This window comes from Strigops habroptila, chromosome 5 (genome assembly GCF_004027225.2).
Source record: "Strigops habroptila isolate Jane chromosome 5, bStrHab1.2.pri, whole genome shotgun sequence".
Lineage (NCBI taxonomy): Eukaryota > Metazoa > Chordata > Aves > Psittaciformes > Psittacidae > Strigops > Strigops habroptila.
This window is the reverse complement of record NC_044281.2, coordinates 50,448,481-50,474,924: the sequence shown is the minus strand read 5'-3', so window position 1 is coordinate 50,474,924 and position 26,444 is coordinate 50,448,481. Positions and strand designations below refer to the sequence as shown.

The following is a 26,444-nucleotide window of genomic DNA, read 5'->3' as shown; positions in this document are numbered from 1 at the left end:
AAGCTTACACTCCCAGCACAGGAAGCTCTGGCTCAAAAATAAAATGGCTTTTAAAAAATTCAGGCCCGAAGCTGAGCTCGTTCTGTGGTTCTGTCTCTTGGTTTTCCTCCCTACTCTTCCTTTTTTTTCTTTTTTCTTTTTTTTTTTTTAATAGTTTGAAGAAACTGCACAAAGCATGTGCCTAAAAGTAGAGATGCAAGAAAACACAGTTTTGCTAAAAACTTCAAGCTGCGCTTAGAGCAGCATGAAGAAGCGCCAGGCAGGCACTCATCTCCTCCAAGCACCTGCCCAGAGGCTCCTGCATTCAGGCCTGAAGGTGCAAGCTGAAGGCCCATCTCACTCTGCAGGGCAGGGACAGGCAAAGGGAGAAGGCTGAGAGCTTGCTGTGCTGACAGCTCAACACCTACTCCAGGAGGACTACGGGGACCTTGAGCTGTGCTTGTAAATCTTCTTGTGACTTCAGATGTCTGCCTGAGCTCTTTTAAGTGGGGTTCATTTTCAGAAGATCTGAATTTCCTAGAGGGAAATCTGCTTTAAATTGTCTCAAATCTGGTATCTCCAAGGTCAAAATTCATTTTGCCCACCTCAGCTAAGACTCAGAGGCAGGTACTACTGCAAACAGCTGGCAAAAGAGATTGAGCTGGTGAGGAAAAGACTAGTCTTCTGCTTGGTATGCAGAAAGCTGCCGAGAAAGCCCTGTACAGGAACTGGCCCTGGGTACAAACATCCCCTTCAGAGAGGTGGAAGCACTTAGTGCTTATTCCACTGAAAAATGTCATTTCTAATGGAAGACAAACACAGAGAAGAGGCACAGCAAGAGGGTTCCTCCCGGCCCAGACACGGTCACCTGCAGGCACCACAAGTGCGGCATCTGGGCTGGCCTTTAGCCTGCAGGGCTTGCTCACATTAGCCTCCTTCACCTTATTAGATTTATTGGATTTTGAGCAATAAAAAACACATTTAGCAAGCATATGAGAGGCTCAGCAGTGCTCTTTCACCTCCCTCCCTTGTATGCAGGCAGGAGTGAAACTTAATGGATACAGATGGGAAAAAACCTCACAGAAAATTGAGACTTATGATTTGACTTGAAGGTTCTTTGGTTGGCTTTGAGGAGAAGAGAACGAGTAAATGGCTGTTTGGGAAAAGGGCTAACAGTCTCATTTTCACCATACTCATCATGTCTTGTGCCCTAACATTTGTTCTGAAAAGAAAATGATGGCTTAAAGTTATTGGCAGCAGGAGGTCAAGCAAGTAGAGGCAACCTGGAAGATTCAAAGACATCCTTCTTCTTCTTCATCTTGAAATACATTTGTGTTTAACAATCTCAGGTGGGAACTACTTTCAGGCAAAAGAATGAACTTGCAATATTTTTAGTTGGACTAAGCATCTGTGGATTTTTATAAGCTCCTGTGAGGACTTTGCATGAAGTTTTGATGCTTGATTTTACGCTTCACAGTGGCTGACCTTCCATGCAAGTTCCAAAAATGGATTTAAGCTAACACACGAATCTCTTACAATAACAAAGAAGCAGGAGCTTTGGTTACAAAGCTGCCAAAGACAGAAATAAGATCAATAATTTACTGTTATTGTTTTTAAATGAACTTCTACAAACTTTTATGTATCTATTCCTACCAAGTATAAATTTTGCTGATTAACCTCTCGTTCTCACAAGGTAGAATCTAATTAGAGTATGAACCTGACAAGAGTGATCAGGAGTTGTAATGACTCTGTAAGTGCATTGTTTGTCGTTATAAAATATCTCAGAAACAAGTTAGATCAATTGAGTGGGATTCCACAACATGCCAACCAAAATCCTCCAGAGCACAACTCCGCTGCTTACGTCTCCAGTAATGTCATTCACTGCCATCCCTCTGGTTCCTCGATGCAGCCATCAATCCTGTGTAGCGTGTAATCTTCTTTGGGAACTGGCTGCTTAGCAAGATGCAGCTCACCCTGGTTGTTGACTGCGAATGTGAGTATCCACATTAGACCTGCAAAGAGGTTTTCAAAAATTTCAGTGCCTTTAGGGTGCAATTAAATAACTGAGTGATTACCAAAATATGCTGGAGAATATTAAAGCTGCGAGCAGATGCCTCTGTTACACATTGGAATAGAGCAGGTGGTACCTGCTGGTATTGGAGCAGCCCCTCAGCACGCTAAATGAACCTCCTTCCTGAAGTATTTAAAATTAGTAAGAAATCAACATGATCAGCCAGTAAAATTGATTAAGCTATCCAGAAAGTTTAAGTGAAAAGAAAATAACTGTTTCTGGTAGAAAAACTCTGTTTGCCCCTCTGTCCAAATGCAGTGAGCATCTGTGGGCAGCCAGAACTGCTGGTGGAGGTGGCTTTTCCCAGAGGTTCCTGATCACTATTGAAGTCCTGCAGTAACCTGCTGTTAGTAACACCCAATATAGTTCCCCAGCCACGCATTTTCCTGCGTCTTGCTTGCTCACTTGCTTTCTAAGCCTTATGTTCTTTAAAAAAGTCCCCATGACCTACAATCTTTTCTTCATTTTTTAAGTCACTTTTCATTAATTACATTGTATAATCACCATATCAAGACATAAAAAATTAGAGTGTGCATTGGTAGTTATATGTACTTCACGACAACATGCTTTTCTGTAGCTGTTTGCTTTCATTTCTGTTTTATGCAAGTACATAAAATTTACTCTTACTGCTGTTCCACATGCCCAGGGCCTAATTCTGCACTCACATACACTGTCAGCTATTTGACATGAGAGAACTCAATTTCTAATTCACACTGGTTCATAATCAGATTACAGATTTCTCTGTTTATGGATAAAGAAGTTTTAATACTGCAAGGGAGGCTGACTTGGGATCGCTGCGAGGCTGCCAGCTTCCTCAGAATTATTAACCACAAGGAGCCACACCACACGTCAGTGCAGGGCTTACATGCAACAAAGACAGGGCATAGCCTCCTGCCAGTCAGCTGTGCAAAAATTCTTTATTTCTTTCCTCTTACCCCATGCGGCTGTCAAGGGAAAAGCCAGCAGCAATCATACACTGCTGGTCGTGGACAGCAAGTTCACATGCAGCTCAAGGTATCCCAGGAAAAGCCGTTCCTGGAAGATGGCAATGCAGCTCTATGCACACACATGTGTACATACATGCAGAACTCCATGGCCCCTGCAGCCGTCAGTCTGGTTGCAACTGATGAAGTGAATGTGAAGGAGAATTCCCTCAAGAAAAGAATAACTTCCTATAGACTCAATAAATCAGCAGGATGCCAGGCTTCACTCTGGCTGCAGTGCCAGGAACTGCTGCTGCTGTTAACCCACAAGTCAATGTTTGGTTACTGGAATGAGGCATTCCTCAGAGTGGACAGTTCTCCCAGACCACTGCATTATCCCTGCAGGGTGTTGTCTTACTCACCGTAGATATTTCCACTCCTTTTACCACCCCAAAATTCCCTCACTGCCTACTGTCTTCAGGTTTTGAAGGGGTGTTTTCTAAACCAGTGTTTAGGTAATTGATATTTTAAACCAAACCAAGGAGAATTCACACCATTGCTGAAAGACATGCTTAAAACTTTAAATATTCAGCCCAGTATATGGAACTGATGAAGAAACAAATACAGATCTTCCTCATTTGTACAAGCCAATATCTGCAGAAATATACAAATACGTTTGTTATGATTACTTTCTGATTTTATTCTCTACATTTATTTTAATAGAAAATGTTCAGATTAAATATTTGTACCTCTTTTTAGAAACAAAAGGTGTACTAAAATATTCTGGTACATGCACAATGATTGCTTCAATTAATATTCTATTAAAGTGAAGGTCAATAGTAGTAAATTACAGCAGTAAGATAAAAAAATACAATAATAATGAACTATTCTGACTAGATTTTGCCTGCAAACATGGGATGTCATGAAAATAGGATCAGTGATGTCTGCGTATCATTGACTCAATATAGGGAGTACATTGTGAGAAACGATAGAAGTGAAAAACAGCCTGCATGCAACTGCCTTGTTACCAGGGAAGACAAGCAATTGGTTTTTGATATGAAAAACTGTAAGCAGGGAGAAAATGGTCTGTGCCTGAACAAACTGAACGTGTCACCTGCAAAAACCTGCACAGACAGTAGGTGACTTTATGAGTGGTGCTTAGTAGTGCACCTCTTAACAGGTGTCTCCAGGCTGCTGAATGAATTCTGATGAATCATAAGCAGTGGCAGAAGCTAAGACTATCTTTAGGAACCCTTCAGTCTATTTTGTATATGCCTGTTACAGGACTCAAACAGGGAATGAGAAAAGAACAAACTTTGGTCCTTTTCATCTTCAAATGAAGCTTCAAAGTAATAGCCAATACTATTTAGGAAACCAAAACAAAGCAGAAAAAAAAATATTTATGGCCACCAAACTATATTAATTTGCTTTAGCACACTAGTATCCAAAACTCACAAGTGTTTCCTTTTGATTCCTTAATTAATATTGTGGGCATTCTTTAAGCGTTAGTGTCATGGTTTAAGCTGAACCCAGGACAGCCAGAGACCAAAGTCATACTCTGCTCTATGTAAATGTACCAGTCACACAGCATTTACAAACTGGCCAGCAAATGCACAAAAGTGTAGGAAATAATAGGGAAGAAAAAAAAAAAATCAGATACATATACTTTACATATGAGGAACTTCAGGAAAGAAGAATAAATCCTTTCTCTTCAATCTCACCCGAAGTCCATAGCAGACCCCAGGAGCACTATGTTCTACCTGACTGCATTAATTTAACCTTCTGTCTGCAGAAGCTACTGCATTATAAAAAGAAAGAGGTGAACCTGACTGATCTGAGAAGCAATTTTAATTGTGTGCATAGTTATTACTCACGCTGCTAACAGGATTCAATATTTCTACCATGTGAGAGCTATAGGATGAGTAATGTTTTTCCACACATGAAGACTTAGTGGAGCACAGCTAACCATCTCCCCACCTAGAAGTGTAGCCATGTTCCCAGTCTCATTGCACAACACTCTGGAACTGACACAAAATACTGCAGACATGCCAAAAGTAGTTTGAAGTTTCTTTTGGTACAAGTTTATGTTTCTTTAAGCCTTAAAATCTTGCTTGCCACGGAAAACGCTGAACCTGATGCAGAGTACTTGGTCTTCAGGAACAGCAGAGCCCTGTCCAGTGCTGATCCTCCAGGGACATTCTTGCTCGCTGAAAATAGGCCTGAACATCATATTTCTGTGTTGAGACCATATCCAAAATCCACAGCCCAGAGGGGCGTTATTGAAGGTTCAACATTAGAGCACAAGCTTGAACTAAATGTCTAGCAAGACTGAGGGTATTTTGTATTCAATATACATAGCAAGACACGCAGAAGCAAACTCCCTTTTTTAAAGATCAGACCTCAGCTAATAGGTAAACTTCTGAAACATTACAAAAATTCCCACAATGAGAGTCAGCCCAGCTTTCTGAGTATTTATGTGCCTAATAGGTAGCTCTGCAAGCTTGTTAAGGCTTTGCCAAGCTTACTACGGCAGAACTTGATGTGACCAATTTCTGCGTCCCCTCAACATGAAGTTACTCCACACCTCCTTCTGCATCTGGGATATCTGTGCTAGACATCACATGCAAGCAAAATTCATTCTGAGCCATTGTGTTGGGCTGAGAAATTTTACCTCAAGCTCTTTGTATATAGAGGTAGCATCCTACAATCCCACAGTTGTCAGTAAAGCTGGACTGAAGACACTGAAGACAAAAAGAAAAAAAAAAAAAAAAAGGAAAGTTCTCATATTTAAAGGGTTTGAAGTTTTAATTAATAGTTTCTAGCTATGGAGACTGAAGTAGGAGAGTAGGGGGTTTATGTTAGATCTCAGAGGCTGCAGGAAAGAAAGATGCTTTCCAGATTAAGCAAAACAGAGAAGTTCAATGACAAAAGAAAAAAAAGAGAAAGTAAATTGGGTACTGTAGACCCTTTTCCTTCATCTATCTGGGTTAATACAAACCTAAGCAAAATTTTAGAGGCATGCTAGCACCTCTGGGCATAAGAAAAAAAAAACCTTTAGAAGAATAATACTGAAACCATAATTATTCCCAACATTATGCTTCAATGTTACTGAATAACAGACCAAAACTCTCCCTTACTTCACTCAGTGTACATCTAATAGCACATAACTTGATTGCATTTTTACAGATATAGGATAATCCACAATGAAATGAGTACTTTCCTTAAAACACTGCAGAGTGTTTTGTTTAAAGAGCAATAAGAAGTGTTTGCCATCAGAAATGAAAAGATGCTTTTTCTACTCTTCAAGCCAACCCAAAGACATGTATTCCTGTCTCCCCACTTTAAAGGTGATTTTACAAGGCTCCCAGGATGCTGAAGAAGGCTCTAACTCATTGCCACATGTGTAAACTATCAGATGAGTGATTAATCTTCTGGGTTATTCTTTCCTTATGGTATTAATTTATTGGCTGGGCATAGTTTGTGTACATGTTTCTTTGTCATGGCAAAAGCCATTATTTTAATTAGCAGAATGAAAGATGGGGTATCAAACAATCCTGTTAAAAGGGCTGCAGCTCAGATTTCCAAGCTGGCTGTTATGAGGACACTATTTCGTCTCCCCACTTCTTGGGCAAGAGAAAGCAATCTGAGAATAGCAGCAGCTTCATGCAGGCTGCTAGCAGTTGTTTTCTTTTAGTTGACATCCAAGAGTGAACCTACCTGGTAAGCTAAGCACCAGTAATGAAGGAGGCAATAAACCTCACGTTAGATACAATCAGTACAAAGGGGCTATGAAGATGATGGCAGGGTTGCAGTCCAGGACCAAACTTGGCCATGCTATGCCCTGCTATTGCTTACAGCCATAAATGCTGCTCTTTAGCATGTTCCTGGAAGACAGTCCTCTTCTTCCATGTGTAACATTTTTCAGCCTCTTCAGATTTCTGATGCCTTTTCAATAAGAAAACATCTGAAATCCCCCTTATCTCTCTCTTTTCAGTCACAAGTGTGTCAGTCACAAGCCCACGCTACTCAGCCAACATGATTGCTGCTGCGCTTCAGCTGACAAGCTGTGAAAGTTTTGCCTGCCCGAAATCATTGTGAACATTTTTACTTCCCTTTGTTAGAATTATGAGATGTTTGCGTCTCATTGCCACGTACCAATGTACCTTCATACATATACATCAGTAAGTTTTAGTGACATCGAGCATCACATCCAACTAGTTACGAAATACTACCTTGTTAATGAGACTCAATGTTATTGCCAGCTGCTCATTCCAATATCACTTAAACATGCATAGAAATAATTTCTTTATACTTTAGCATCCTTTTTATATTCCGGTTATAAAAAAAGTAGAACACTATGTGGCGAAAAACAGTCTGGATCATCCACTCCTGTACTTCGCAATGAACCAAGGATTGTTTCAATGGAAATTACATTCAATGTTGCAGTGCTTAAACTAACCAAGGAAGAAGATGTGAGATTAGAATTGTTTCTTTTTTCTATTGGGCTGTGAGCCTTTTAGTAAATTCTGGAGAGCTGTTGAAGACCTGTGGGACTCACAGTGTTGGGAGGAATCAGGAGCAACTGAGTCTCCTGTGCAGTTACGTGTTCTTCAGCAATTGTGCAATCTTCTAACAACTCCAGAAATTACATTATCCTGCTCTCATCTTGGGTAAATACTACAATTTATGCTTATTTGGATGCTGATGACCTCAAATGCAGGCTTCCCTGACAGCTGCAGTACCTGTGAGGCAAGCACTGTTCATTACATTTACTTACAACTTCTGAGACAGATGTAACATAGCCATCTTGCACACACAATAAAAGGACACTAGCTGCAAACACATAATCCAGTCATTATTTTGATTACAGTATATTTTCCAAATAATTTTGAAAATCTGTTTTTTATCAAAGTACATGATTTGTCAAAAATGCTTCCAGCAGGGGTAGGAAAAATAACAGAGAAATTGGAGCTTGCCTAACCAAGTTTATAAACCTGTTGTTTCAGTCCAAAGATGAATTACACTGCAGGAGCACGTTCACTAAATGTTCATGCTCTCCTTCTTGCCCTCCTACTTACGTTCAACGAGTAGAATAGAAAAACATAAATCAAAGTCTTAGAACATATTTCTTTTCCAATTCCAACGCAGCCATATCTTTATACTAGAATCATAATCCCCCACAATACTAATAAAAAGCATGGCCCAGCAATCATCACTTCAAAGTAATTACAGGCAACACAGTAATTTACACTTATCTAAAGCCTTTCTCCTCAAGGATCCCAAAGCAATTTATACACAATATAGATGTGGTTGATATAAAAAGAATAATGCCAAGGAACTACTTGGAAACTGAGGGATTCTCTGAACTATGCAGATCTCTGCAGTCCAAAAATTTACATATCCATTATCCTGATAGCAGTTTGAACAAAATCTATTACAACATTCTGTCCCAAATTTGGGTATAGTTCTGAACCTTTCTTCGGTTTCAGTTGATGATTTCAAGAAATTAAGAAAGGAAAGAATAATACAACACTGCCCATCAGACATACCCAGGTTCAGGAGGTGCTCATCTGAACCACTACCAGGATTAATGTGTCTTTCTGGAGAGAAAAAAGGTCTCAATTTCTATGCTTACTTCCCATTTTCTTTATAAAATTTATTTCTGATCCATCCAGGCTCTGAGTAAACACTGGCCTACAGGCAGAGCCTTACTTCTGTGCTAGCTCTAAAATACCGTAATTTCCTACCAGCTGCTCAGCAAATTAAAGCAGACAGTCAATGGGTGCTTGCTGGACTCCCAACAGTCAATAGCACCAGGCCATGGAGGTACACATCAGTCTTTAAACATAGCTGTGAAATAGTTGCTAGTTCCCTAATCCTCAAACTGCATTCCTGGAGCACTTGGTGAAAGGAAACATAGGGAACTGAATAGATACCTATTTCTAAAAATTAACCGATAATCGATTTACATCATTTTTCACATAGGAAAGGGCTAATGGCTCTTTCTGTATTATAAAACAAAGATTTTGTATTGGCTTTCCTCAGTCTTCAAAGTGCGAACACACAAACTTTGAAAGCGTTAGCTGTTCACTTTGTAGGATCCCCAAAGGGCAAATTTGGGGAAAACAAAATCTCTTTTGTAATGTGAGTTATAGATGCTAGGAGCAGCCAAGCTCCCTGGCAGTCTTCAGATCCAAAGAGATCACTGCAAACCCCAGCATTTTAGGGGAAGCTATATATTATTATCCCATTTTAAAATTGGGAAATTGAATCAAAACACTGTAATGCCACAGGACACTTCAGTCTCAAGGGTAGGAAACTTACTCTTTTCCCTTATTCAGTTTGCTGTAACATTTCTCTACCAGAACATGTACATAGGCCTGTCAGGGTAATACAGGATTTTTAATGAATTGAACGAGAATAGCGTATACAACAGGACTGCAGCATCTGATCTGCATGGCTAATGCATCCACAGTCAATCTGACCAGAGAAAAGGACTGGCCTCACTTCTTGTCATCAGGAGTGTTACTGGCTTAGGAAGGAGGAAAAGCTAACTGGTGTGTGTGTGTGTGTTTTGTTTTGTCATTTTTAATAAAATAACATTTGGGGAAATCTTACCGTTTTTGCTACCCACATGGCACCACATTTCTGTTTCACTCCTGGGTGGAGCTGCAGCATCTCTCAGCAGGGAAATAGGAATTTTCTATGAAAGTACAGAGAGAGAAGCGATTAGGTGGGAATTTTTTTGCTCTTCCTCACGATCCCTGATCCACTGGCAGCTGATCCACTAAAGACACTCAAGACAGTGAATTATTCAAGCAGTTTTCATAATGGGATGCTGGAGATGGTTGATTGCACTGCCTTACAACATATTTCTTTTTCTTATTACTTTTTTAGGAGGCAAAGAGGCAACAAAATTAACATCTTTAATCAGAGAGTCCTTAGAAATTGCAAATATTCAGTGCTGTCTGTTAAGAGACAGATGCCAAACAAAAAAAAAAGGTGAATAAATAGAAGACCTCCTAATGAGACTGTTTCAGGCTAAACTCTGAAACTAAACCAGCAAATATATGGGGTTTATTTATTTTTCAATCTTCATACTGCTTCAATTTGTGGTTCACATCTTCAAGAGGAGAAAAACAATCTAGTGGAAAAGCTACCCAAAGAAGTAATGCCAATTTATACCACCTGGGAATCTCACCATGTGCTAATCTGTTTCATTCATCCCCATTTCTTGACATATAACTGCCAAGGGACTAACCTGGATCTGGAAATATATTACCCAAGTGTTACCAGTAATGCTGTCTTTTTCTCTCCCATTCTCTCCGGACCATCTAAGCCAGAACAATCTTCAAAACTGGATTTGTGAAAGTGAGTGGAGGCAAGGTCAAAAAAAAAAAAAAAATTGAACTGAAGAAGTAAGGCTCTATTGTTGCCTTTACTGCAGACAGGAGTTAATTCCATAGTTCATTTTTATCTTCTGTGTTCATATATTTATGAAAATGATTTATAACATAGAGCTTGTAACTGCGAGGGAGTGTATTAGATGACTCTAGTGGTCCCATGAATCTTCATCTGTGGTTTCACTGCTCTTATGGAGTGCAGGTGTTGTGAGAAGTTGGTCTGGAAATAGCAAGAATTTTGATGATCAGTGCAATAGGTCTTGCACTGACTTTGGAGTTCAATAAAGAATCATTGCAGACACCTGATAACAGGGAGTACATATTTACTGCTACCTATGTTTCTAATTATAGTACACTGTACTGGAAAGACATTCTGGGATATTCAGTCCAGTCCCTTGCTACTGAGGTGACAAAGTAATAAAATCTATTTTATAAACTGATGGATTGCTTTGTCCTGACAAAAGATATTTCATGTCCTGTAGTTTTATTTCTAGTTACAGAAACTTTCAGTCAGTGCCAGGCATACTCTTGGTGGAAGTGTCTTTTGCAGTCTCAGGATATTAAAGCATTAGGAAGGAAGGAGGAAAGACAGAGGCCCAAGGAGCATCCTTAAGCTCAGACACAACATTACTGTATTAGGTTTTCTTAAGAGAAAATATTCTTTAAAAGGAGCTGAATTCTTCAAAATTCAGAAGCATCATTTTCTCCTTACCCCGTTTCAGAGCTATGCAAGTTCTTACCACAGCTAAGCAGGGAAAAAAAATGAATCCTTCATATACAACTAACACAGACCTGAGCCTTTCACATACTGATATAATTGCAGTCGTATTTGCCTCAGTGGTTTTGTGCGTTTACTGCCCAACACTAGGTGATGCCTAACAAGTGGCATGGATGCAGACTCACCTGGGAAAACACATCTGTGCACCAGTGTGCTGTGCTCAGACCTGAGGTTTTGCTGTTCTCCTGTGCACTGGGATCTTCGAGAGACAGAGTTTGTGTGCTTTCCATGCTGAATCATAGCAGCCTGTGAAACACATGAGGCTCCACAGCTGTAGGAAAGACCAAACATCTCAGTATCAAAAAATATCCATTGACACACAATCAATAAAGAATTAGGATTTAGGAATACATTTATTTACGGTGTACATGGCTGTATGGAAAATAGGCCTTCTTAAACAAAATTCAAGTTGTCTTACAATTAAAGTACAAACTTGGCTGTAAAAGTAGCTGTGCTGATGGAATAAAATTCTGCTTCTCATTTGATTTTCTTCCAGAAAATGCTGTAACTGAAAAGAGCATTATGAGACTACACAACAAAGTTCATGCTAAATGGATTAAAATTACAGAACTGATAGATCTTAAGGCATAAATTTAAATGTATCTGTCTTAGTTCAGTGCTGCTGCATTGCATTTAGAAGCAGATGTAAGTGATCATTAATAAAATACATAGTAACAATAAAAACTAGTGAGGTAGTCAATAGTATTGGGAACTGCTGTATTATGTGAATCAATTGACAAAGTAATGCAGATTTTACAACTGCAAAATGTCAAGTGTTAAAGTTTCTTAAAAGGTGGGAAATAGAATAGCTGGGCAGGCTGGCAAAGAAAGAGACTCATCATAGAAAATTCCAACGAAGTGGGACATCCACAACTGAGAAGGTGTGAGAGGTCAACCCAAATATTTAGCTACATGAAAAGCAGAACCCAAAATGCCTAAGAGGGATGTTTTTCACATTTTTAAAGGAGCTGTTGAAAATGCTGGAGAAGGGGAGGGGAAGAAGAGGAGGGTGAAGGCAGAACAGGGCAGGACAACTTGTAAGAACACTAACGTCTTACAGCTTCTACACTATTTGGTAGATATCTTGCTAGTTTATTGTAGAGCACTTCCCTGAAGTAATACTCTTTCATTCCCTGTTAACTTTGTATCCAGCTTTACACAATTAATTAGGGAAGTGTTCAAAGACATAGGTTTTAAACCATTTAATTAATAAGGAATGAACATTTAATGGCTATTCCTCTCAGACTATTTAATTTCATGAGAGAATTTGCAAGAAAAAAAGAAGCAAGAAAAATCAATTTAGTGTATAACAAATTGCAACAGAAAACAGAAATGTCTGAGATGAATATATGTATCTATTTAGCATTCAACTGTATAAGAGCATCCCTATCAGAGCTCAGGGTGTCGCACATTTTGGTCATGGTGACGCAACTCCAAGGAACTTCGCAACTCAGTCAAACAAACTGGTATATCCATCACACCCCAGGATGATAAGGCTTTCATCCCACCTCCTAAACACAAAATCCAGAAAAACAAGAATACAGGAGATTTGCCATTTGCCCCAGATCCTAGAAAAGGCTGAAAAAAACAGTAATGAGCTCCTGAGGTTCGGGACCCCTCCTGAGCACAGATGCCAGTGACTGGCATTCAGCTCAGCATTGCACTGGGCCAGGAGGTTGAAGGCACCCATTGTGGTATTGCAGGAGAAAGGAGACCCTATTCAGAAGGAAACAGGGCATACATGGCATCATGATGTCCCTGACTAGAAAAACTATAGAGTCCTCATCTTAGCACCCAGCTGAGCAATGCGATTTCATGCAGGACACACTTACTTGAACTGAATCTTTCTATTATGGAAAAAAATCATGCAACAGCAGCAGCCCATCAGTTTTATTTTCTAAGAGCTGTCACACTGACATCTGCATCATCTAAAACCAAAATCCCTTCTTATGCCAGTGGAAGGTCTAAATGCCAAATGAAGGGAACATGCCCTTCTAAGTTACTGAAACATTTTTAATTGTTTCATTCCCTGAGGTATCTGCCACTAACAAGAAGAGCCAAGACTGAAGACAGGATAAGTTAGTAAAGATCACTGAAATACTTCGTATGAGTAAGACCTAGGAAAATATCAGAGCTGCTCTTACACTAAGCTTTGTAAAGGCCATAAAAGAAACTACTCCTCTTCTAAGATATTTAAAATTTAAGCTCTGCTTTTAAAATAAAATTACTCTGGTACATAAAAAACATCAGGCTTTGAGTTGAGGAGAGATGCTGCTTTGTTGTTTTATTTTAAGAACTTGGAGTCTGATGAGATCTAAGTATAAGCATTCAAAAAATATTAAATTTGAAAAAAGGCTGTGTTCATCAGTACTGGCAAGACTGATTTCTGTGAAGATGAAGTAAGACTCCAGTGTATAAAACATTTCAAATTAAATACCAGAATGTAGCATTGCTATGATTTTGCTAGCCATCTCCATGATTCATCTCATATGATGGTTTAGCCACCTATATGTTTTTGCCAAGGCATTTGGAATATGGGCTTGCTGATACTAATCATAATGGTTTCTTTCCTTAAGCTATTGCTAATTAAGCCTACCACAGTAATTTGAATCAATACAGTAAGTCTAATTGAATAAGGAACTGGATTTAGATGATCTTTAAGGTCCCTTCCAACCAAAACCATCTGGGCCTCTTCTGCCCAGATGTTCATCTAGAAAGGTATTTACAGCAAATACTGCTATTCCACATTAGGAATTGTGGGGTTTTTTTAAAAAAACCTAAGAGATAGATAACCTTTTGTCAAAAAGAAGGCAGGGAGGGGAAGGGGGGAATAATAAGGAAACTTTTTTGGCTTTCAGAGTGTAAATCTGAGCACAAAGCCTAAGAAACTGTAAGGAGTAAGGAATAAGTACCACATTGGCCAAAACCTAGAAGACTGGCTGGATAAGTGAGCAGACTGGGGTAAACAACAAAATGTTTCCTCAGCAAATCCCTGAGCCCATCCCAGTAAATTTTAGTCTGGCCAGCACCAATATCTCTGCCAAAGAGGCAGGATGCCTCTGCATTTTCTTTTCCAGCCAGGATAGGATTTAACCCTAAACATGTTGTAAAGCAATCATTTGAACTCTAAAATTTATGTAACCACTTATGACTAACACCTCATTATATCACAAGTTATAGTATATGCAATTATCTCTCTAGTTTGGGGTTTAAATTAATGTGAGTCATTCTCCTTCCATTTAAAACCTCTTTTTCCACATGTACAACACTTCCAACCAGCTTTGGAAGGGAAGTATCAAAGGGGCTAATTCCCCCCTGTTTTAATTTAACTGGAGAAAATAGATTTACAAAAAGAACAGATTTGAATCATTACAGTGTGTCAGTTTCTCATAAGGAAAACAGAAAGCAATGGCAAATCTATGGGTGCATAAAAAATTCAGTGTCTCTTACGGGATTTTAATGAGGCATTTTTGTTTTAACTAAGAAGAGGGCAGGGAAAAAGGAAAATATTTCTGCCACACCATATTAAACATACCATGGAACAAGACTTGCTCTCTTCCTGATCCCTATTATGCTCCTGAAATTGCTCACGAAATGAAGCATAATTGATGTGATTGTCAAAATCCCCTTTCTCCATGCACCATAATAATTCCCTACAGCTAAATACCATGGGACTTCTGTCAGAAAAGAAAGCTCTCGGAACCTTCCAAAAAGCAACAGCTTTCTTGGCATCGCCATTCTGTTTCAACAAAATTATCTAATCTATATGTTAAATTATTCCCACATTTAGAGCTGCACCATGCTGTGCTGTCACTCCGGCACTGCCCCAGCATGGCTGGTTTGTGCTTTGGGACATTTCGCAAGGCACCAGGCAGGAATGTGAGGGATGGCGTGTTCAAATCTTGGGGGTGCCTTCTGGATTTGACCCACCAGGTGTGTTTTGCAGCATCCCTTTACTGCATGACTTACAGCCTTAGGTGGCTGCAGACAGAGCACTGTGATGGCTCCCACCAGCTGCACATGCCTCTAATTCTCTCCTAACCTGCACCACAAATATACTCCTAGGAACATAGATCAATTAACTATTCAAATATTTCAGTTGACATTTACATATGGACATCTTGTCAGCTTCCTATGGCTGTGGGAATGATTTCTTTTCCTCCGAAGTCCAGTCCATATCTGCCCATACAGGAGATGCCAATACCTAGCAAACAATTGCCTTAAAGATGCCTTATTAGCTCTGATTTTGATTGGCAAATTATATAGTCAGATAAATAAATGAATTTTATTATGATGAACCTGAGAAAAATATTTGTCTTCTATTTATGTCTGCTTCACTTACATGTTTTACTACATTCACTACATGTTCTAAACCAGCTTTAGAAGTATGAATTCCCATGAATAAGAAATTTATAACTGGGTGTATTTTGGCACCCTTTCTGTATTTCTGCTCCCATATTAGACAAGGATAAGGATTTACAGTTAAGAATATGTGCATACACAAATATCAAATCTTGTTTCTTAGTTTCAACTTTAAAATTCACTTCCCAGACAAAATTTGAATGCTCCAAAATGAGCCATGAAAATTATCAAAGTGAGTTGTGAAAAAATATTTGAGAATGTATGAGAAATTTGAGAGCAGAGATTTGTCATATTGGTTTGGCTCCATCTTTGATGGGAATGATCTGAATGCATTGGAAGACTATTAAAATACCTCCCTCTTTTGCATGAAAAATAGAAATTCTCTGAAAAATTACTTGAAGTGGATGTATTTGATTCCATCCCAAGAGATATTTTGTTTTGAGAAAAGCCAGATGCATAAATACTTGTGATCTTTATGCACACAAGTAGTTAAAGCTATGTACACTGTATAATTTAGAAGGCACCTCCCTAAAAAAGGCATTGCTGAAAGATGACAATTGAGCAGAGAGGTCACTACACACCTGGCCCCTTTCTGGTCCAGAAAGGAGGGGAACCCCTAGCAAATCCCTGTTGCAGCAAGGCAGTTGGTTTAGGGGGAATCCAGGAAGGCAGCCTGCCAACTGGCCGGTGGCCAGCACGGAGGCAGCCAACTACTGGCAAGAGCAGCAGCATCCACTGAATACAAACCTGAGCTAAAATAACAAGAACTAGTAACAGATAGTTACTGGTGGTGATGCCACTTCCAAAAATTTCTAAATAAAAATATTCCAGGTTTTGGATTAAAAGTTTTAATTTTCAATGTTTTATATTTCAGTTCTATATTTAAACTAAAATAAACACATTGCACACACTTCTCTCACACACAAAAAACTCCCAAAATTTCCTTCAATTAATAAAATAATTTGACCGTAAAAGACAATTCTGACAGAAAAAGTTGTCCCATCCCACCCTGGTTCATGCATAGTGAAAACGGATTTTTAAAATTCTATACCACCTACAGGATGAAGGAAATTTCCCTTTGCCCTGTGCACAGTACATTCAGTTTGGTACCTGGGATGCAGACACCAGCTCTCTAGAAACTCCACCAGGTTTAAGCAGTGCAATGTACAACACTGCCATTACATTTGAAAACACAATGATCAGATGAACACATTGAATGAATGACACTAACACATTACAAAGATGACAGAAGTAAAAATTGCAGGAGAAGCAAACATCTACGAATGCTATATTTAGATCTAGCCATGATTTAGAGTAGCTCAGCACACCTTCTCTGTGAAATTATTTCTGTCAGCATTCTTAAAATATTACTGCTAACCCATAAAAATATTCCTTATTGATTTTGACAGGTATATGTATTTGAATCTTACCCAGAGACGAGCTGTCAGAGACTGATGAGTTAAACTTTTCCAAGCCATTTTTTTTCCTGTGGGCGAAGCTCTCTGCATGGCTCAATTTTCAGTGTAGCTTGAAAGACTTCATATTGTCAAAGGTTTCTTTCCTGAGAAACATTCACGAATTTAATATCTAAAAAGGTAGCTAAGTAATCTGTGATTGACATTTATACACACACATTCATATGCAATATATTAACTCAGTGTTTATGGCTCTGCATGCAATTAAGAGCACTGCAATTAAGTTCTGGCATAATATTACATTTCAAAAGGCCAACAAAAGGATGGATGTAAAATAAACCAGCAGAAACAAGTCCTTTATCACTGCATTTTCCCTTAGCGCCTGCATCCTTAAAGAAGGACTCACAAGCACTGGGGATGGGCTGAGCCTGTGAAATGTTCATAAATTAGGTACTTAATCACAGTCATGCTGGGGACATTCAGACTCAGTACCAAAACTTCAATTTCAGACTCAGTACCAAAATTCAGTACTAAAACTTCAGTAACAAAAAATAAAGCATGAAGCAATCACTCTGTTATCAAATACCATACCCAAACTAGATGACAAAAAGACGGTGATTTGCAAAGTGATCAGCTGCTCAGTTCTTCATACTGCTTAATACAGTTTTATTTCTGGTGAAGAATCCAGCTACAAGCGCTGCTGTTGTCAGAAACATCTGTAATTAGAAAGACTACCAAACAGCATGGATGACATGACAGCAGCATGGATTACCTCTCTTAGAAAGATGCTGTCAGGTCCATCTGTACAATACTTACCCGCAGTTACAGGGATGGCATATGCTTTTGAAAATATATTTCCCCTGAGTGCCCATGCAGGGTTAGAGCCCTTGCACCTCATCCAAACAGGCTAAAGGATTGCTGTTGCAGCTGGTCATAAAGTTTCGAACAAAACAGCTATCCAGGAAAAAAAAAAAAAGACCAGTCTGTAGAAATTAATTCCTATCTTGCAACATGTCAGCCTTTATTTACTACAGGAAATCTTTTGTTTTCCAGAGGGATTTCTGGTGAAAAACACACAGCACATTTTACCCCAGACCCCCCATGGGTGAGTGTACTCATATAGCTCTCTCCCTCTGGCCCATTTCAGACCCCAGGTCTTCTCACATGTCTGGGTAGCTTTTAAAGCACTTGGGAAAGGAACACAGACTTTCTGAGGTTGTTCTTTTTCGCACTTTCTAAACGTTTAAATATGATATAAAACCAGGCTGAATATGGATCTGGGTAACCTCATCTAGTTGAAGATGTCCCTGCTCATTGCAGGGGGGTTGGATTAGATGACCCTTGAAGGCCCTTTCCAACCCAGACCATTCTATGATTCTAGGATTCTATGATTGTTAATGACATTTCCTGATTGATAAATTCAGTGTAGGTAACCAGGAGAAAGGTTGCATGCAGTTTAGATGTCACCACTGCAAGGCAACAGTTGAGCAAGGATTTTCAGGAACACTGTTCTGAACTTAGGACTACACATATCACTCTTTGACTGACAGGTATTTTATTACATTGGAGCTGTGCCTCACCACTCTCACCGGAAAGAATTTCTACCTAATTATCTAATCTAAATATATCCTCTTTCAGTTTAAAGCCTTTCCACCTTGTCCTATCCCTACAGGCCCTTGTAAAAAGTCCCTCTCCAGATTTCTTGTCAGCCCCTTTAAGTACCGGAAGGCTGCTCTAAGGTCTCCCCACAGCCTTCACTTCTGCAGACTGAACAAAACCAGCTCTTTGAGCTTGTCTTCACAGGAGAGGTGCTTCAGCACCTCTGATCATCTTTGTGGCCTCCTCTGGACTCGTTCCAACAGGCCACATCCTTCTTATGTTGGGGGTCCCAGAACTCAACACAGTACTGCATGTGGGGTCTCACGAGAGCAGAGTAGAGGGGGACAATCACCTTCCTCAAGCTGCTGGTCGTGCTCCTTTTGATGCAGCCCAGTATACAGCTGGCTTTCTGGGCTGCAAGTGCATACTGCAGGCTCATGTTGAGTTTAATAGTCCTGATCTTTTTACTCACTCACTTAATGTAAACTGCAAAGGGCATGAGACAGATATCAGATTAAATAATACTAGCTGTTTGCAGTTTTTTTTATATCAGTTGTATGACATCTTATCTCAAATTACTTAATGGACATAACGCACATAACATAAGCATAGGAAAGGCCCCATGTCACTATCCATCATGGTAGTCTGTTGCATAGAACTCTCAGAAAGAAAAGTAAATGTGACTGTACAAAATGCTCTTCACTTTGGAGACACAAAACACATGGATGCTAATTTGTTTCTCTAATATCACCACTTCTCAAGTTGGCAACAGTATCCTAAATTGAGACCTATTTTATTCGTAAGCATTGTACAGCACCTTCCATAAAGCAGTTGTTAGCTACCAGTCATTCTGCTTTTTAAAGGTAAGAAAACCATTCTGTTTTATTAACTAGTACAGGTTTTGTTAGTATCATCTGTAATACAAGTGATTCAATTCATTGCTTACCAGGGTGGCATGTGCTGATTAGCTAAATTATGCTTCAGAAAAAGATCACTCTGAATTCTCAAAGTTTTATGAGAGGTAGATTATCTGGCTTATCAATCATTCCAGAACAGTGCATATCTGTTGTATTTTATCCTTGCATAGTAATCAGAAACCTATTTCTGAAAAACTTCTAAAGAGCCTAGAGTGATTAAGAGTTAAAAGGCTGGCGTGTGATGCAGAAACACAAATGAGCGTAACACCTAATGCTTGCTATCTGCTTGTGGCAATTTAGCATGGAGACTTGAAATGTGTTTGCTATCCAATTAATGCTTGTTTCTGTCCTTTGGTATTGCGTTAAATCAAGTAAGTGAATGAAAATTGCTGATGGTTTACTATTATTCTGGCTATTTTGACACTAAGCAAATTTAGCATCGATTTCTAGCATGTTTATTCAAACACAGTTTGTGTTTATATATACACACATATACACATAAGGCATAATGATCTATGAAATGAGGGTTGAATAAGGCCATCTCTTGTATTATAATCCTACAGTCTCAAAAAATCAATTTGAAATTACTTGCCTGAATCTATACAACACCCTTTTCACAAAACTGTATCCAAAGGTTGTATCTTACCATGTGGTAAGCCTGTGCAAATGGCAGGTGACAGTCTAGTGGTTCAAAAGCCAGTTTCCTTCTCTTTTTCTATCTCCACAGTAAAATGGTGACAAGTCTCCCTGTTGATCTTAAAAAAGCAAAATATACTTATATATAAAAGATTAAAAATTAATAAAAAAAATTCAAATGTCTTTTTAAACAAAATACAGCTTGAAGCATCATTATGCTACATGAATTGCGCTGCTTGCAGGTTAGCTGTTCTGCAGGTACTTTCCCCCGCACTAGTCATGGCGTGGGAGAGGCACAACCACAGCACAGCTTAACTCCTGCCTGCAGGAAGCTATGTGCAGCAAGGATTTGCTCATCCTGCTCACCACAAACTCAGCAAGCCTTGAAGCTTGTGCTCTGGCTAGTTACCCATCCAGCATTCAGGTAGCCCTATACCAGGACCCTGGACCTTCAGCTGTGACTCTGATGTGGTGCTTCTGCAGAGCAGGAGCTTGCGTAGCATGTCCACGGCCTGGTTTCTTTTCACACGCTCAGAAAAGTCAACCAAAAGCACTTTTCTGAGTTCAAGAACACACTCAAGCTGCCCAGTGGCTCTGCTGGTGCTGCACAATGCCTCTAATACAGCGAGACTGTATCCCCTAATACAGCATTGCTCCCCTAATAGCAATACTGCTCTTCCAGATACACTCTTGAACTCTCTCAGGATATAGAGGTAATTTATATTATCCCTAGTTGCACTTGAGACTATTTCCAAACTGTATTTGTGGCTGTAGCATTGCCCTACTCTGTATAGTATTTAAGGCTTCTTTAAAGAAGCTTATTATTCTGACTATCTTTGATATAAATATAGCAGTGTCGGGCAGGAAGGCAAATCAGAGGCTCGGGGCAGAGCCGTTCTCATTTTACTCCTTATCAGACAACACACCTAGCGTTGCTGGCAATAAATTTGTTCAAAAAGGAAAAGAACTAAATATTTTTGACAATACTTGTTAAAGATACCACATATAACTGCTCTAGTCACATGTCTCAGTCACCCAGATGGTATAAATACTCTAAAAGAGATATAAAATAGGCTAGCCCATAAACAATGAAAAACTTTTCTGGAGGCAATAGCTCTAAATCTAAGAAAAATGCTCTTTCTTTTGCTATTTCAGTATTTTAACTTGAAAAAACAAAATAAGTGAATGCAACGTAAAAAGTCCTTTTGGAGATTAGCATTTGCGAAAAACCTGACTAATGCCCATACCGCATTTCTATGTGCTTTTGAGCTTGAAGTTTCATCATTGGTGAATTTATTGTGCAGATTATGATCAGAGAAGACTGGTTTGCATGGACTAAAGCTATAAACTCAGAAGTGAAATCCTCTTCTTTCCCATTTTTTTTGTCTCCTGGTTTCAGCTGGGATAGTTGGGGTTTCTTCTTAGTAGCTGGTACAGTGCTGTGCTTAGGCTTTAGTCTGAGAATAACGCTGATAACACATCAATGTTTTAGTTGGTGCTAAGTAGTGCTTATCCTAAGTCAAGTACTCTTCAGTCTCTCATGCTCTGCCAGTGAAGAGGGGCACAAGAAGCCAGGAGGGAGCAGAGCCAGGACAGCTGATACGAACTCACCAAAAGGATATCCCATACCACAGCATGTCATGAAACTGGGGGAGAGTTGGCTAGGAGGGGCTGATCACTGCTCGGGGGTGGGCTGGGGCTCAGTCAGCAGATGGTGAGCAATTGTATTGTGCATTACTTCTCTTTCTTGGGTTTTATTCCTCTCTTTCTTTTTGTTCTCTCCCTGTTCATTACTATGATTATTATTATACTTTCAGTTATTAAATAGTTCTTATTTCACATGGGTTTTGCCTTTTTTTTGATTCTTCTCCACACAGCGGCTGTGTGGTATTGAGTTGCCAGCTGGGGTTAAACCACGACAGTTTGATCCAATCAATCTGCACAGTGTTTGAATTCTTCTACAAAGCATAAGCAAGCTTAACTTGAACAGAATTTTTATCATTGAAAAATTGACATTGACTGTCATTACTGTTCTTACCGATCTAGATAGTTTCTGATCACATTTTCCTGCAGTATCTTTGTTGAGTCATGGGATTTTCTTCATTTAGACATGATGCATAACTTATGGCTTTGATATTACCCAAATTCTTCCCTTGTCCGTTAAACACCAAAAACCAAATGAAGCTGTGTTACTTTCTATTGATTATAATGATGAAAAAATGTTTTGAACAATAACTATCAACCTATCATAAACTTCAAAGAAACAGGGAGTTTAAAAAGCGTATTATGCTATCTTCAGTTTCTGCAATATCTGACTAGGACTAAAATATTAAAATGTGAGAAGATCAATTATTGAACCACATTCTTTATTCACTGACACTTTTTCTCAGTTAAGCCAAGCTTCAGTTTCTCAGGCTTCCCACAGTATATTTTATTATAGTAATTTTTCTTTTCACATTTTTCCTTTGAGTTGTCAGGTTTCTTAAAACTCCTAGATCCAACCCTAACTATTCTACGATTCTATGGTCACGGAGGTAGACTGCTTCATAAGGGTCTGTAATGTAATAACACTGTTTTATAAAAACTCTGCAAGGAGTTTTCTCCATGATCTTCTACTTCAGGGATGTATGGGATTTTCCTCAGACAGACTTTTTTCCCTTTCCCTTCACAGAACAAGTCATTCATGGTATTTCTCACAGCTAGACAAAAAAACCTCATTAACTGTCTACTGCCATTGGAGGAGTCCCTTCCCACTGGCCAGTGCTATTTATACAAGGGTAAAGGGGCAGCAGATACAGGCAAACACTGAGAAAAATAATTAATAAATGGAAACTTTCTCACAAGAATTATCACAGACTGTTTCTGTTACTTCTCTGGCAATATCCACCTCATGAAAGTGGCATTTGCCTTTCTGCACAGGCAACCTGCAGCAGAAATGTGTTTGTATTCTGGTAAGTACCAACCCAGCTCTCGGTTAGCTATATGCACAGGCTTGGCTGAAAGGCTGAAGTGCCAGCTCTCAAAGCTATTTAAGCATCCAGCTCTCACCCTAATCATAGTTTCTGGCCTGGGCTTAAATCACTTTTAAATGCTTGATAGATCGTACAAACAGGTTGTCTGTTTGCAGAAATCACTGCAAAAATTTCACTTGTTAGAAGCTATAATCTATGGGCTATTCATAATTCCTTGGATATGTTGTTTGTAAGCTGTTCACTGTGATCTTAGAGAGAAACTATTTCAGGAAATTATTTTCCTTTTTCTTTTCTTTCTTTTTTTAAAGTTGCTTGCTAGCTTATAACTCAACAAGGAATTGCAAGCTACTAGCTAGGTAATTCAATAAATAAGAGACGAGTAGCTGCCATGCAATCTCTGTCTTCCAGGCTGAGTGATCACCCAATGCTGCAACACGCTTCAGGGACATATTCACTTACTCTCTTGTACAAGTCCTTTTATCCGTCTTTTCTCTGCAGTGTCTGAACACTTTCCTGTAACACATTAAACAATATGAATATTATACATCACCTCTATGGTACTCTTTTTCATGTTCATGTGGGTGATGAGAGAAATATATTGTTAATGATCACTTTAAATTTCCTTAATACTTACCCTGCTTCCAGCTTTTCAGAGCAAGGCTTCTTTTTCACTGGTTAGACCCTTTGGGCTTAAAGCTCATTCCAATTTTAAAATGTATTACAGTGACAGTCCTTGAATTTTAAGGGACCATTATTAATAGATTTAGTAATGTCTCTAAAGCAGCATAAATATGGTGTGCTTATAGGGTCTGTGAGGCACTCATGGACTTTTCAAGCTGGTGGGCACCCCAAGGTGGGGTGTCACAGCATGGCTGCCTTGCTGAGCCCAGCAATGAGCCAGGGATGCTCTCCAGAGCCTGTCTCTGCCCATTGGTGCCCCGTTCTGTGGTGCTCACATGTGACCGTCCCTGATAATTTATTATCAATGCTAACAGTGCCAACAGCAGCATGGGAGATTCAGTGACCAGTGGGTCTGAGATTCAGTGGGTCTCTCCAAGGTTTCAGTGTGTTGTATCCTGGCTGTTCCTTGAGTGCAACCAGTTTCTTGTCAGTTTTCTGAAAGTTATCTCTGATTTCTCCTGACAGTGCACTGATATTACATCATTCATTGCAGTTTATATTCAGTGTTACCATATAGGAAACAGCCCAATAACATTTTCATACAAAAGGTGTTATGCACAAATGGTTCAGGCAATTATGGTACATTCTGGTACAACTTGCTCCAAGATAAAAAGTCTTAAGGCAACTTTTCAAACCTAGTGACTTTGACAACATACCCCAGTTTCTCTTGGTGCAAGAGGCAGCTTGAGCACCTGAAGCATCCTGTGCAAGCAGGGATGGCCCATGGCCAGGGCTTGCCCCACCACGCAGCTGAAGGTCAGGACCACACGATGCACACTGAAATGCTCCTGCTCTGAAATCCCAGTGCACAAGAGCACAGCCAGCCCACAGGCACTCCTTTAACAGACAGCAGTGGAGCACTTGCTGAGACTCACCAACCCAAGCTCTCTCTCTATCTACTCAGTCTCCATTCAGCATTTTGCTTCCAGCCGTCCCAGAGCCTGGAGACATTTGCTCCTGTAAACTGCTTTTCCTTCTTCAGAAATAATTTTTGAAAAGCTGTATCATGATGTAAAAAAAAATACCCTATTAGTACCTATCTTTCTGCTAACATGATTTCCAGTTGTTTGTAGGCTTTGTTTAATATCATCTTTTCAATTTAAATGTTCTTACTGAGATAAGAAAAACAATTCACCGACTTGCATTTCTTTTATCTGTTCTAATTAGTTTTCTAATTAATTCATAACTCCAAAAGCCTTCATTTATTTCATGTTTCAATTTAACTTCTGAACTGCCATAATCAGATTAGCAACCAAACCCATTTTGAAAATATTTCTTCTCACAGGAAGCTGAGAAAACTCATACAAAACTGCCTCTGTGATTCTAATAAGCTTACAGTTTCTGCTTTATTCTCCCCAGTCTAATTTTCAAGTTTGCAAGCATCCCACTCGATCCGATGTGAAATTACCCATACAGGAATGATTCTTTCCCCCAGCAACAGCTCTGTTATTATTGTTTACTGGTGTTACAGTGCTTGGAAAGGAATCAAAGGTGTAGGGAACTGGGTTACACTGAGCCACACAATGCCTCCCGGGCATAGCTACACAGGGGCACTCAGACCTCCTGTTTCCTGCACTATTACTCCCCCTGCAATGCCAACCCATACCACTCCTCAGCAGTAACATTTCACTGGTGTATTTGGAATGCAGTCCATTAAAAAGTAGAAACAAAAAAGTGTAGATCAAAAAGGATATCAAAAAGGATCAAGCAGAAGCAGATAGTAGGGAGTCATATACTCCTCCAAACAGTTTCACTGCATCGCTCAGATTCAGGAAAAAAATCACTTTGGAAAAGCACTTACATATGTGCTCGTCTTTGAATATATGCGCAGTCCCACTGAAGACTCTGGAAGATAAACATTTTTAGGAGTATCTTGAGTAAAACCAGACTTAGTATGTGATAACACTCCTTAGCTGATATGGGATCTGGAAAATGAAACCAAAAAAGTAGAAAGTCATTGTCATGGCAGATTTACAGAACACCACGACACTGTCTATGCCTATCACACAACAACACTAAGATTTTTTATTCAACTAATACTCTCATTCTTGCCAGTTTTGCCCTAGAATTGGAGAAATTCTACATTTCCTAGAGCATCCCTTCTAATCTTTCTGCTATCAAATTTGGGAGATAATCAGAACCTTCTCCCCCATGGTAATGTTTATAAGAGTTTTCTAAAAATCCTAATAAACATTGCATCATTTTTGCGCTCTCTTTCAAGTATGACCTGACACCACAAAGGACTAATTCAAAACAACCAGAACAAAACAATGGTTCACACTACATTCACAGACTCTATACCTTAAAATACTTTCTTGTCAAAATTAAATAGCATGCAATTTTCTTTCATATGTATGTGAAGAGACATGAAAATGTGAAGAAATTACACAAAGAACTTTTTTATTTACATAAACACACATGAAGAAGCAATTGAGAGAATCATGTTATAATGACTTTAACACAGGCATTGCAAATGCAAATTTTTAAATTCTTTGGACACATCAAAACCATGAAAGTTTCGAAATTTAACTGAACATTTACCACCCTACCCATAGAAAGACCCATAGTGCCTGGCCAAGGTTAATGCAATGATTAAAATATGGACACATATAGAAAGAAAAGAAGAATACTTATAATGACATGTTTGACTGTGTTACACTAAGGACAAGATTAGTTGCATAACAGCTACAATATGGGAGTTTTACCAA

The 26,444-nt window shown here is 39.2% G+C and overlaps 2 long non-coding RNA genes across 2 annotated transcripts; both read right to left on the bottom strand.

The window, feature by feature from the left end:
• Nucleotides 1–1,850: 1,850 nt before the first annotated feature.
• LOC115608551 lies at nucleotides 1,851–10,585 on the bottom strand. The gene is made up of 3 exons (XR_003991582.1): nucleotides 10,267–10,585; nucleotides 9,592–9,676; nucleotides 1,851–1,991 (listed from the first exon to the last, which is right to left on the bottom strand). It is a non-coding gene; the product is annotated as an uncharacterized LOC115608551 (long non-coding RNA).
• Nucleotides 10,586–11,294: 709 nt separating this feature from the next.
• LOC115608550 lies at nucleotides 11,295–25,661 on the bottom strand. The gene is made up of 7 exons (XR_003991581.1): nucleotides 25,538–25,661; nucleotides 23,515–23,568; nucleotides 20,094–20,202; nucleotides 17,748–17,885; nucleotides 17,523–17,662; nucleotides 16,947–17,077; nucleotides 11,295–11,425 (listed from the first exon to the last, which is right to left on the bottom strand). It is a non-coding gene; the product is annotated as an uncharacterized LOC115608550 (long non-coding RNA).
• Nucleotides 25,662–26,444: the final 783 nt, after the last annotated feature.